This window comes from Cervus canadensis, chromosome 14 (genome assembly GCF_019320065.1).
Source record: "Cervus canadensis isolate Bull #8, Minnesota chromosome 14, ASM1932006v1, whole genome shotgun sequence".
Taxonomy (NCBI): Eukaryota; Metazoa; Chordata; class Mammalia; order Artiodactyla; family Cervidae; genus Cervus; species Cervus canadensis.
Window position 1 is genome coordinate 2846574 of NC_057399.1, and position 14410 is coordinate 2860983.

Consider the following 14410-nt stretch of genomic DNA (forward strand, 5'->3'; position numbering starts at 1 on the left):
AGGAGCCCTTGGGTGGGCCCTCTGGCTGCCCTGGGAAGGAGGGGTCCCTCAGGGGACTCACTGCGGCTGCAGTGGGAAGGCAGTGTGGCCCCTCTGCCCCCGCACAGGATGGACAGAGCATGCCCCCCTCGCTGGTTGTGGTTCCGGGCAGCCGGGGCCCCGCCGGGACGCCCTGGAGGGCAGGGGCCACCTGGAGTCTGGGCTCTGCCCCTCCAGTCTGGAGCCTGGGGAGTGAAGTCAGGGGAGGATGTGGCCTGAGGGCCCGTCGGCTCCTCGCCGCCCTCTGTGACCCAGTTTAAGGCCTGGTGGCACCTGCTGCCAGGGAGAGGGACACAGTAAACACCAGTGGGGGAGGAGAGCCCAGCTATTTGGGGCAGGAGACGGATTAAGAAATAGACATTGTTCCCCGCGGATCTCCGCCTGTTTCCTCTCCCTTCTGGATTTCAGCTGTGCCCTAGTTCTTTCTTGGTACAGGCTGCTCGGGGTCTCTGAGCTCAAGGCCACAGAGACGCGACCTGGGTTCACACATTCCATTTTGGACGGGGGTGGGAGGCGGGACCTGGGACTCTCCTCTCCTTAAGGGACCTGCTGTTACTGATAGCCTGTGGGCTCCTGGGGATGAATTCCTGTCGGCCAGGAAGGGCGGTGGGTCTAGTCTTTGAGTTCAGTGTGAATCCACGGCCTGACCATCTGCTGAACCCTGCTGTGACTTTCTGAATTTCCTTCCAGCCCACTGAGGGGGAAACGAGGGGATGGCTCCAAAACCTCAGGCCCAGGTATTTAGGAAGATGACCTTGAGCAGAGAAATTCAAGAAGGTCCCAGAAGGAAATTCCACTCAGAAAATTGACGTGAGGCTACTTTCATGGCAGGATGGAAGGCTGCGGGCATCATCAAGTGTCCTGATGAAGGAGGGCATTTCAGACACCCGCTGTAGCCGTCAGCCACGGGACGAGAACAGGAAGCCGTGCTGTTGGAGTCTAGTGAGGAGGGCAGGTATGGAGGGGAGATTGCGGCAGGAACCAGGTCAAGGAGGGACCCTGCCCCTGGGAGCAAGTGGCCCCAACGGAAAGGGATAGGGAGGAAGTCCCCCAATCCCCTCCTGCCTGCCTCCTGCCTGCCTCCTGCCTCTGTGAGTGCCTCCCACTGCCCAGGGCAAGCCATGTGACATTCAGCGACTGCCCACCCCCCCACCCAGGTGACCAGTCTGGAGGCATCAGCCTCCTGGGACTCAGGGAAGGACAGCCAGTGGATTTGTAGTAGTGAAATGGGGACAGATGGAAAATAACTGCAGTATCATCCCAGTGTTCCCTCCCAGAGAACAGAACTGAAAGCTGTGAGCCATCCTTATTTCAGGGCGGATAAAGATAGCCAACTGCCCAGGAAGGCTTTTCATGGCTTGGTGTTGGTCTCAGCCTATTGATAACCACGCCATCAGCTAGGAATATGGGTGGCACTCATCCAGACCGTATTACTTGCAGCCAGCCCCCATGGACGTCTCCTCCAATGAGTGGCTGGATCAGCCTTTGTGGTTCTCGTTAGGATGGCAGGATATGCTTCAGCAAAAACCACTAGAGAACTTTAAAAAATATATATTTATTTATGGCTGTGCTGGGTCTTCATTGCTTCGTGGGCTTTTCTCTAGTTGCAGCAGGAGGGGGTTTACTCTCTGGTTGAGATGCAAGGGCTTCTCATTGTGATGGCTTCTCTCATTGTGACGCACGGGCTCTAGGCACATGGGCTCATCGTTGTGGTTCCCGGGCTCTAGAGCACAGGCTCAGTAGTTGTGATGCATGGGCTTAGTTGCTCTGAGGCATGTGGGATCTTTCTGGACCAGGAATCAAACCCATGTCTCCTGCATTGGCAGGCGGATTCTTTACCAATGAGCCACCAGGAAACCCCAGCAGGGAACTTTGAGGAATAAGAGTTATTACTCCAAGTCCTGGAGTATACACAGCACACCTGAGGGGTCACATAGCCAGGTTGCAGGGAGAAAGAGAAAGATATAACAGACCTGGGGATCTTGCTTTCATTAGCATTGAGGGTAGGGTGTTTAGGGTCTCGCAGATTCATTCTTTATTGACTAATTTAAAGCATACGACCAGGAATTGGGGTGCAGAAAGAGAGAAGCAGGTCACTCAGGCAGTTATGTAGGTTACCCAGGGCTTTCTGGAAAAGGGACCTTCATAGATGGTGACCTTCACGAGCCTGATTCCTGATCTGGTTGTTTGGGTGATGGCTGAGCCATCCAGCTGACAATATGTGTATTCAGGATGGATGTCTTTTGAACTGGATGATTCAGCAACCAAAAACTTAAAATGTCAAGCACTTACGTGTGTGTTATATATATATACTGTGCTTAGGACTTTGCAGGTGTTAGCTCATTTAATCCTCATAGCAACCACTGGAGGGAATTGTTCTTCCACTTTCCACATTTAGTTTATCAGTATGCCAGCTATTGTATCTTGATGCTCAGTTCAATCTCTGCCTTTCTAAACTTTCCCAAGAATTTCAGATGCTGAAAGCTGGTCACATCGCTCAGAGTCCCAACAGGCTTCAGATTTAGATCCTCAGGTGAGTTTTAGAAGGCAGGAGGCCAGGAGAAACACTGTTTTCCTTAGCAGCTGTACACAGGCATGAAGATTTCAGCAGAAGACAGTCGGGAAGTTTTGCCATTAAGTTTGGGTGTCCTTCCACAAATTGTTACTTTAATGCTGAAGAGAATCATAAGATGATTAGCAGTGAGTTATCATTCTTGAGGCCTACTGAGCTTCACAAAGCAAGCAACTGTTTTTCTTGGTCTTTGCACTCAAGCCCTTTTAATGGTTCCATAAGCATCCATCCCTATGTACTAAATCCCTTTCAGCTTGAGATACTTAGGTTATTTTCTATTTTCCTAAGAGAATCCTGACGGATATAGTTATTTGGTATTGAAAGTGGTTTCAGGATATACAACTGCAAAGATGGGAATCTAAGATTTCTTGTCAGGCCTAATTTGATTTGAAGGGAATAATGACCTCTTTGCTGGTGAAAAATGGGATTCTGGGAGACCAGGGTATGCAATGTCAGAACAGTTTCTCAAATTATTACCTGTCATTCTTAGAATCCTGTTAGAGGAGAACAAGTGACATTTGCAATAGAATTTTCTGGTGGAAAAGATAAGTACAAGAGCTACTATTACCAAATACAGTGGAAAGCTTACAGGAAAAGCAACAACAACAATATTGGGGTTTTACATTTTCAACTCAAAGGCATTATCCAACAGGCAGAGAAGTTTCTACAACTGCGCTAAAGGGATCTCTTTATCTATTGCATCAAAAATTAGACCCAGGGTTGGTCCTGCAGGTGGCAGAATGACAACATAACTTGAATTCACAACTTCATTAGATCCATACATGAAAGGTGATTAATTGGGGAAGAAGGTGACCAATAAAATCACAGTGGAATGTTTGGATGGATTAAAATGAGTTAGTGTACTTTAAAACCTCAAATCTGGGAATTCCCTGACTATCCAGTGGTAAAGACTCCTTGATGCCAATGCAGAGGGTACAGACCCAATCCCTGGTTGGGGAGCTAAGATCCTGCATACTGTGTGGTGCAACCAAAAAAGAATAAAAAAAAACCAACAACTCAAAATCCCACTGAACTTCCCTTCCTGTTAGAAGCAGCCCTTCTACCCCATTCTTGGGAGGCTAGTCTCCTCTCCATGAAGACTTTGTAATGACTTAACTGCAATTACTTTCCTAGAAGATGCTGGGGACTTCCCAGGTGGCGCTGGTGGTAAAGAATACGCCTGCCAATGCAGGAGACACGGGTTCGATCCCTGGGTCAGGAAGATTCCCTGGAGTAGCAAACGGCAACCCACTCCAGTATTCTTGCCTGGAAAATTCCATAGACAGAGGAGCCTGGCGGGCTACAGTCCTTGGGGCTGCAGAAAATTGGACCCAACTGAGCAACTAACTACACATAGTACACTATACTGGATTCTCCCCATGACCCACCCCTACCACCTCCTAGGGCAGTCAGAACCATAAGTAAAGTCATCCCAATACCTTTCATGTGGGATCAGTTAAATCTGACCCAGGAGAAGATATTATCCACAATAACAGACCTACAACATTCTGCTGATGTATATTTATAGACACTTGAGGATTATGTGTGAGAAGAGATTCTAAAGGAGTTGTTTAGATGCTCAGTCATGTCCGAATCTTTTGTGACCCCAGACTGTCCATCAGGCTCCTCTGTCCTTGGGATTTTCCAGACAAGAATACTGGAATGGGTTGCCATTTCCTTACCCAGGGGATCTTCCTGCCCAGGAATCAAACCCATGTCTCTTGCATTAGCAGGTTGATTCTTTACCACTGAGCCATCAAGAAAGCCCTCTAAAAGAATTAGGTAGAGGATAAAGTAAAATATGATTGGACCAAATGTATCAGTCTGAGAGCACTTTAGAGAAAATCTGCATTCTCATGAGTAACCTGGCACAGATAGAAGTAGCTCTGTTTGTTTAGTTGACAGACTAAAACCCTGGATAAGAGATGGCCTACATTAAACGGAATTCTTTGTAAAATATAAAAGAAGGAATACAAAATCTTGGGTAGGAATGTCAGGATGAATTTAAGTGTGACCTGCTCACTGATCCTCTAACTCCATCCCTTAATTGAGTCATGAGGACACGGTGTTAAATTAGGCACTGAAAGTACAACTCCATACAGAGGATGAGCGCCCTCAGGGTTCCCTGTTGTGGCCATCGTCCACATAGGCTGAGGATGGTCAGACAGATAACCCATCTTGTGGAAGGTCAATCATACTTGACTTCTTCCCTTTTGGAGTAGGCAATAATTTTTCATCATAGAAATAGACGTTAATCTGTATGTGGATGTGTCTGCCTTGCCCACAAAGCTTCTGCCACCTAACCACCCATAACTCACTAAATGACTAGTTATTCATCACACGGCTTTCCACTTCGCACAACTTCTGATCAATTGGTTATAACAGAACAGAAGTAAGGCCATGTGCTGGTGTCCATGGGATTCACTGATCTTATCCCACTACCAAGCAGCACGAGCAATAGCTCCTGTGAGATTTGGGATCACAGAGTCCATGTCCCTCTTCCAGGATCTGAAAGAGAAACCCTGGAATGCTTCATAGGTACTTGTGTAAGGATGGGTGGGGAGAAAGGACGAGAAGAAGATAGTATGGATCTGAAGCTTAGTGACCTGATTTATCACCAGTAAACATGCTGGTAAGCTGTACTTGAGACCCCCAAGCTGAACCATAAGGGGTACCACAGAATGTGATGCGGGGAGCTGCTTCTCTGAGTTCCTGAGATGGTGTAGGCTTTCCCCTCCTTTTCTGTCTCTTCCTGGATCCATGGAAGAAATTGAACCACAGACACAAACATCCCAGGCCTCCCCCTGAAGCCAGATCGTATGCCCCAACTGAACACACCCACTTGGAAGAGCCTCTGGCTTCTGTGGACAGTACAGACCATAGGTGCCCCACTGTCTCCCTGAGAATGAGAAAAGAGAGAAGGAACAGTCTAGAGCAACGAACAGCACCTCTAACTAGAGTGCAGAGTGAGAGGGTCCTGGTGGCATGGGCCAGGGACGTGGTATCCAACCTTCTGGCACCAGGGACCGGTTTCGTGGAAGACAGTTTTCCCCTGGACCCAGTTAAGGGGCGGTTTGGTGATGATTCAAGCACATTACATTGATCGTGCTGCCACTGATCTGATAGGAGGTGGCACTCAGGTAGTAATAAGAGCGATGGGGAGCAGCTGTAAATACAGATGGAGCTTGGCTCACTCACCCACAGCTCACCTTCTGTCCATGGCCCAGAGGTTGGGGACACCTGGGCTAGGGCTTCCCTCCTAGACTCCCTCCTGGGAACCCAGAATGTGGTGGGGCCTGTGGATGTTGGAGCTGAGATGGGGGCTGAGTACCTGGCAGTTGCCTTTGGTGCCCAGTTCTTGCCAGGCACAAAGCATGTTCCTGGAGAGCTGGTCTACCCTCTGGCTGCATTCTCTCCAGGAAATCTGCACCACTCTCAGCTTCTGCAGGTACGGGTTGAAGTTGCCCTTTCGGTCTAGCAAAGTGAGGAAGCTAGAGTGAGGATGAGCCCTGCTCAACCGCAGAGAGGGATGGGCCCACAAGTGATGAGGGTGGAGGCCCTGGAAAGGATGTAGACACTCGGGCCATCACAGACTTAGAGTGACCTAATGCAATGCCCACTCAATCTCCTCTCCAGCATCTCCCAGGAGTGGTTTCTCCATCTCTGCTTATTTCTCTGTTTCCCGTTGGGAAGCTCACTCCCTCTGGAAGCAGCCTACCAAACCCTCACCCCAGCCTCTGCCCGGTGAGTATGGAATGAGCTTTCTCAGTGACCCCACCATCTCTCTTCATAGCCAGGCTTTGCCTTGTGCGGAGGTTCATAACAGCCTAACTTCTGTATCCATCTCTGCCAGGCCAGTGGAGAAGCCAGGAGGATGGCACGCCTAATGGTGCCATCTCGAAGGAAAGAAACAACCTGGATCCAAGAGGATCCCACTCATTCCTTTCCTACATCCCTGCCTGGTTGGCCTGGATGTGATGGATGACTGTGCTTGGTTGGGGAATCATTGTCTCAGAGTCATCTCAGGATGGTGGTCTAGTGAAAATATTGTCGCTCAGTCATGTCCAACTCTTTGCAACTGCATGGAGCCCACCAGGCTCCTCTGTTCATGGGATTCTTCAGGCAAGAATACTGGAGTGGGTTTCCATTCCCTCCTCCAGGGGATCTTCCCGACCCAGGGATCAAACCCACATCTCCTTTGTCCCCTGCATTGGCAGGTGGATTCTTTACCATCTGAGCCACCAGGGAAGTCTACATGAGCTTCATCTGATGATAAACATTTGGGGAGATGTGATTGTAAAACAACCTAGGAGGGAAGAATCCAAACTTTCTTTCTACAGTGCTTCTGGGCTCCAAAAGAAATTACCATCACTACCATGTATTTAGGTTTGTCTATGTTCCAGGCTTCTATTGATGGTAAGGACCTTACATGTTTAATCTCACTTAATTTAATCCACACAGCTTATTTGAAGGCTGAAGTATCATTCTACAGATGAGAAAACATGAAAGAAAATAATCTGGGGGAGTTAGGTGGTTGGAATCACAAAGCGAGAGTGATGAGGCCAAAATTCAGACCTGAGTCTTCCAAAGCATCATGTCGTTTAGCCCGGGGCTAGACATTTAGGCATTATGCCTAAATGTGAGCTTTTCCTGGGTTTGGAAGGGAAGGTACATACCATACAAAGGAGCTGTCACCCACTCTGTCACCCAACACCGGTTCCAGGTCTTCTTCTTCTTCTGCAGGCAGATGGGCATTTTGAAGCTATTGAATTGTACTGGTGTGGCAAGCAGCAAGAGGGAGAGGTCGCTGTCCAGGTGAGGTGGTTCATAATCTTTGTGAATAATTATCTTCTGCACTTGCTTTCTCTCCAGGAGGGAGTCCTCAAGTATTCTGGATCCCATGACCACAGTGATATTTTCCAAGGTCATTTCTAACCTAAAGAATGAATATAATAACTACAAACTACAATATAATAATAGTCACATTGCATTTCTCACTTGCAGACACATTTATAAACAGTCGGCCTTCCCTGGTGGCTCTTTACCGGCTTCCCTGGTAAAGAATCTGCCTGCAATGCAGGAGACCCAGGTTCCATCCCACTGGGTCAGGAAGATTCCCCTGGAGAAGGAAATGTCTATCCACTCCAGTATTCTTGCCTGGAGAATTCCGTGGATGGAGAAGCCTTGTGGGCTACAGTCCATGGGGTCGAAAAGAGTCAAACACAACTGAGTGACTAACACTTTAACACTTTGTAAACAGTAGAGTTTACAGTTGAATACTGGGAAGTCCAAAGCATTGGGTGTACAGTGGCCGAAGAGTGGCTAGAGATCAGAGTGGCAGAAGTCAGGGGTCTAAACTCAGGCAAAACTCTGAGCTAGTGAACAGTCAGCTCAAGGAGACTTTCCCATGGAAGACAGTGGGGTGAATCCACCCAAGAAACTAGACTGTGAACTCCTCGACAACTGGAGACGTGACTGTCTTGCGGACCACTATATTGTCATCACTTAAAACAGCATGTGGTTGCCTGTATGTGAACAGTGAGTGAATACAGTGCATGGTCTCCAGCGTGAGGGCAGGCCGGGGAAGGGAAGCTTTGTACTGATTTCCCAATACTGGGTGCATAGTCACAACTAGCAGCCAACGTTGGGCTATGGTTAACTTGAGAGAATATGTATAGAGCAGATACCTTTCAGTACAAATCCAGTGGGAACACACGTGGGGTAGAGCCCATGGTTTCACAAGAGCCGTGTAGTAACCCAGTAAGCTACCCAGCCCAGACAATACATGGAGGAAACCTGACATAAAGTAAGACAACGCCTCAGAAACTTACAGGGTTCTTGGGAAGCAATGTGCAGCCGTCAGAACCCACCACGGATGTATGATTGAGCCTCCACAGAGGTGTTTCCGCGAGACCTGGATACTCACTTGCCATGGGAACTCGCCATCCTGGACGTTCAACAGTTCGTGAGCTTGTATCACGGTTGAGTTTGAAAATTTGGGTCTGTAGCCACAGTGAACTTCATCTGAAAGGGAAAAGAAAGAGTGCTTGGTCCAGGAGAAGCACTGAGAAATCCTTATCGCATGTTCCCAGCGGAGACTGCTATGATAGAACTGAGCGAAGTGGGCTGGTGCAGAGGGGACAGACCTCAGACAACTCCAGTCAAACACACCCTCGTACTCTTTGTCCCTCACATTCAAGAGGAACTGTGAGATCTGGGAAGGTCAGGGCGGTGATGCAGCAGCAGCTGTAAAGTCGTTGGGAGGGCAGCAGAGAAGTGCAAAGACGTGCAGGGTCCATTCAGGAGACAGACACTGTGCAGGGCTGGAACAGGAAAAGCTTGTGATCAAGAATTACATCACTCATTCTCAGAGACATGCAAATCAAAACCACAGTGAGGTACTATCTCATGCCAGTCAGAATGGCTGCCATCAAAAAGTCTACAAACAATAAATGCTGGGGAGGGTGCGGAGAAAAGGGAACCCTCTTACACTGTTGGTGGGAATGCAAACTAGTACAGCCACTATGGAGAACAGTGTGGAGATTCCTTAAAAAACTGGAAATAGACTTGCCGTATGACCCAGCAATCCCACTGCTGGGCATACACACCAAGGAAACCAGAATTGAAAGAGACACGTGTACCCCAGTGTTTGTTGCAGCACTGTTTACAATAGCCAGGACATGGAAGCAACCTAGATGCCCGTCGGCAAATGAATGGATAAGGAAGTTGTGGTACATATACACAATGGGATATTACCCAGCCATTAAAAAGAATACATTTGAGTCAGCTCTGATGAGGTGGATGAAACTGGAGCCTATTATACAGAGTGAAGTAAGTTAGAAAGAAAAACACCAATACAGCATATTAATGCATATATATGGAATTTAGAAAGATGGTAACAACTACCCTATATGCGAGACAGCAAAAGAGACACAGACGTAAAGAACAGACTTTTGGATTCTGTGGGAGAAGGTGAGGGCAGGATGATTTGAGAGAATAGCATTGAAACATGTGTATTATCATATGTGAAATAGATGACCAGTCCAAGTTCAACGCATGAAATAGGGCACTCAAAGCTGGTGCACTGGGACAACCCAGAGGGATGGAGAGGGAGGGGGGAGGAGGGTTCAGGATGGGGGACACACGCACACCCATGACTGATGTCAATGTATGGCAAAAACCACCACAATATTGTAAAGTAATAGCCTCCAATTAAAATAAATTAATTAATTAAAAATAAGGAATTATAAACGAGGGACTTCCCTGGCAGTCCACTGGTTAAGACTTCACTTTCCAGTGCAGGAAGGTGCAGGTTTGACCCCTGATCGGGAAGCTAAGGTCCCATATATCTCGGCCAAAAAATCAAAACATGAAACAGAAACAACGTTGTAACAAATTCAATAAAGATTTTTTAAATGTTCCACATTAAAAAAATCTTACAAAAAAAGTTATAAAGGATAACAAGGGAGTAACTATTTAATACAAAGGGTCTAGAGGACTCCAAGAATACCCCAGGGTTAGGGAAGAAAAGAAGGACCACACTTGGCAGGGGAGTTCCTCCCCCAGGTTGGGATTCAGAATTCACTGGAGAACATATGTTTGCCGCACAAGGGAAGAGAGAAGTTTGCCAGTCTGCATTGCTACCCATAGATGCTTTCCAGGTGGTGCTAGAGGTAAAGAATCTGCCTGCCAGTGCAGGAGATGCAAGAGACATAGGTCCAATCCCTGGGTCGGGAAGATCTCCTGGAGTAGGAAATGGCTACCCACTCCAGTATTCTCGCCTGGAGAATCCCATGGACAGAGGAGCCTGGCAGGCTACTCCATGGGGTTGCAAACAGTCAGACACGACTGAAGCTTAGCACTGAACTGAACTGATTGCCGTCCATGCAGGAAACACCTCTCCAGAGAGCAGCTGGGCTAGAGCACCCTTCCTGGGTGCAGGTGGACTGGTGGTTGGGGGGCAGGTAAGTGGAAGGAGCTTAGGTATGATATGTACATACTGTTTTGTAAAAAGTTATTTAGACATTAAAGCTGGTAATTCTTTAGCTGAAAAAATACTATAAGGACTTTACCCAATTTGTCATTTCTTTTGTCTTTGACGTTCAGGAAATTAAAATTTGTTGCTGAATCAAAACTGTTCCTTTATGATTTTTCCCTTTTGTGCTTAGAAATTCATTCCTTTTGCTAAAAAGTTATTCAGTTCAGTTGAGTCACTCAATCGTGTCTGACTCTTTGTGACCCCATGGACTGCAGCACGCCAGGCCTCCCTGTCCATCACCAACTCCCAGAGCTTACTCAAACTCATGTCCATTGAGTCGGTGATGCCACCCAACCATCTCATCCTCTGTCATCCACTTCTCCTCTTTCCTTCAGTCCTTCCCAGCATCAAGGAGCTTTTCTCTAGGGACTCTGTCCATGTCCATCTGCCATGATTGCCTTTACATGGCACAAGAACATCAGTAATCTCTGGAGTCCCTCCTCAGCCAATTCAGCTGTATCGTTTGCTCTAACCCTTCTCATCAATACCCAGGAGTCATCTGTGGTTGATTCAGGATAAATATTTCTTATCTCTTGCCCCTAATTTTCATATTGCCTCCAAATTTTGGAATCCAGACATGAACTATTACTCAGCCACAAAAAAAGAATAAACTAATGCCATTTGCAGCAACATGGATGGACCTAGAGATTGGTGTACTGAGTGAGGTACGTCAGACACAGAACGACAAATGCCATATAGTATCGCTTATATGTAAAATCTTTAAAAATGGGTAAAAATGAACTTATTCACACACAGAAAAAACAGGAACAGAATCACAGATATAGAAAGCAAACTCACGGTTACCAGGGATAGGAGGAGAGGGGCATAAATTGAGAGCCTGGGATTGACATATCCACACTACTATATAGAAAATAGATGGCTGGTGAGAACCTACTGTATGGCACAGGGGACTCTGCTCAATACTTGGTAATGACCTATATGGGAATAGTGTTAGTCGCTCAGTTGTGTCCGACTCTTTGTGACCCCATGGACTGTAGCCCGCCAGGCTCTTCTGTCCATGGGATTCTCCAGGCAAGAATACTGGAGTGGGTAGACATTTCCTTCTTCAGGGGATCTTCCCGACCCAGGGATTGAACCCAGGTCTCCTGCACTGCAGGCAGGCCCTTTACCATCTGAGCCACCAGGGAAACTTTCTCAGAAATTGTCCCAATGGAATCTTTTTTTTTTTTCCTAAGTGGATGTTTGTATATGTGTAACTGATTCACTTTTCTGTACACCTGAAACTCAATTCAGTTCAGTCCAGTTGCTCAGTCGTGTCCAACTCCTTGTGACCCCATGAGCCACAGCACGCCAGGCCTCCCTGTCCATCATCAACTTCCGGAGTTTACCCAAACTCATGTCCAATGAGTCACTGATGCCATCCAGCCATCTCACCCTCTGTTGTCCCCTTTTCCTCCTGCCCCCAATCCCTCCCAGCATCAGGGTCTTTTCAAATGAGTCAGCTCTTCACATCAGGTAGCCAAAATATTGACTTTTCAGCTTCAACATCAGTCCTTCCAGTGAACACCCAGGACTGATCTCCTCTAGGATGGACTGGTTGGATCTCCTTGCAGTCCAAGGGACTCTCAAGAGTCTCCTCCAACACCGCAGTTCAAAAGCATCAATTCTTTGGTGCTCAGCTTTCTTTATAGTCCAACTCTCATATCCATACATGACTACTGGAAAAGCCATAACCTTGACTAGACGGACCTTTGTTGATAAAGCAATGTCTCTGCTTTTTAATATGCTGTCTAGGTTGGTCATAACTTTCCTTCCAAGGAGTAAGCGTCTTTCAATTTCATGGCTGCCATCACCACCTGCAGTGATTTTGGAGCCCCCCAAAATAAAGTCAGCCACTGTTTCCACTGTTTCCCCATCTATTTCCCATGAAGTGATGGGACCAGATGCCATGATCTTAGTTTTCTGAATGTTGAGCTTTAAGCCGACTTTTTCACTCTCCTCTTTCACTTTCATCAAGAGGCTCTTTAGTTCTTATTCACTTTCTGAAACTAACACATTGTAAATCAATTATACTCCAATAATTTTTTTTAAACTGCAAAAAATAAAAATAGAGAGTGAAGAATCCCTTTCTCTCACCTCTGCTCTTGGTCTCCTTTTTTTCCTCCCCACCATCTCCTCCACCTCCTGAGAACTTCTCAGATTCTCAGGTGAACACACACATTCGGATACACACTCCCCTTGTGCTCTGAAGGGCATTTAGCATGAATATGTGGGAGTATCTCAGCACAGCTCTTGCAGATGCCCATGCTTATTTCAGTTTTGCTTCTTAAAGTTGATAGTCAGTAGTAGGCAGCCTTCTAGATACTCTGGCTGCCTCAGATAGAGCATTTGAGACAAATGTTTGTTCTTAAGAGATTTAAACTAAATCAGAGTTCAGTGCTTGAATCGTTCATCCAGATTTTACCTATGAAATCTTCTGGGTTTGTTGCCAGTATGTTTAAGAACATATCAGGTCAGTGGTTGCAATGGTTGAATTAATTTAATATTTTGGTCAAAGACTAATGAGAACTCTACAACTAGAAGCACTTGAACAAATGATCATCATTCACTTCATGTTGAAGGCTGACAAAATGTTCAAAACTAAATGAATATAGTTTGCTGAGTACACTGAGTTTATGACAATAAATTAGTAGATATTTATTTTAGGAGATGTCACTTTCCAGAAACTGGCATTTTTTTTTTTTTTTAATTACCCCTCCACTGTCAGAATATCACACTTCCCTTCAAGTCAGTTGTTTTGTTCTTTTTTTTTTTTTCCTCATTTTTTAAAAGAGGTTTCTGACATGAACCTTTTTAAAGTTTTTATTGAATTTATTACAAGATTGCTTCCATTTAATATTTCGGTTTTTTGGTTACAAGGCATGTGGGATTTTAGCTCCCTGACCGGGAATCAAACCTGCACCACTGTACTAGTACCTCGCAGCTGGTGAGGGCTGGGCCAGGCGTTCCGGTTCTAGAATCACTGAAAGCAGTGACATTGGCCTTCAGAGTTGCTTCTCAGGACACATCCCTTTATGCCAAAAGATGCAGACTGTCTGTTCTAACATACACCTTGTGTATCTTCCTTAGGCTAGACTCCATGGGAGCTCACTGGTTCTCTACTGCCTTACAAGCATGCAATCCTCAGAGACTGCCATCAAGGATTTCCACTGGCTGTACATCTTCCGTGATACTTCAGCCTGAAACCCATCCCTAATTGTTTTCAAGCCCTGGATGAACGCTCTATATTCCAGTTCCCTTATACAGACACTCATTTATCACAGCTACACCACCGTTTTGCCAGATGACTCAGCCTCTTCTTAATATATTTAGATATTTTCAATAAAACACAGCAGTTCCAAATAACATTGGGTTTATGGTTTAAGTTTTAAGATGTGATATTCCTGTTGCTTTGTTGGCGTTGTCAAATAACTTTAAAATGAGTTGGGGGAAAGACAGCTTGTAAATACATTCACACACACACGCTCACTCTGCACATACACACCTATCCCTGATGTACGCTGACATTAACCAAACTAAAACTTTTAAAGGAAAAAAAATCATTATGCTGAAATGAGAAGAACTGAAACTCATGCAGCAAACTTTGAGGATCTTCAGACTATGGCATTATAGTTTTATCAGAGTGAAAGAAGACACTGAGGAATAACAGACATGGCTTATTCTGGAATTCCTCACAGTGCAAAAGATTGTAAACAAAGTGGAAAAGAAAAAGCCTATGGAGTCCCACACTAGCCACAGCT

The 14410-nt window shown here is 46.2% G+C and overlaps 1 long non-coding RNA gene across 1 annotated transcript; it reads left to right on the plus strand.

The window, feature by feature from the left end:
- Nucleotides 1-892: 892 nt before the first annotated feature.
- Nucleotides 893-13985, plus strand: LOC122453139. Its single transcript, XR_006272957.1, has 3 exons — nt 893-994; nt 7355-7426; nt 13740-13985. It is a non-coding gene; the product is annotated as an uncharacterized LOC122453139 (long non-coding RNA).
- The last annotated feature ends 425 nt before the right edge of the window (nt 13986-14410 follow it).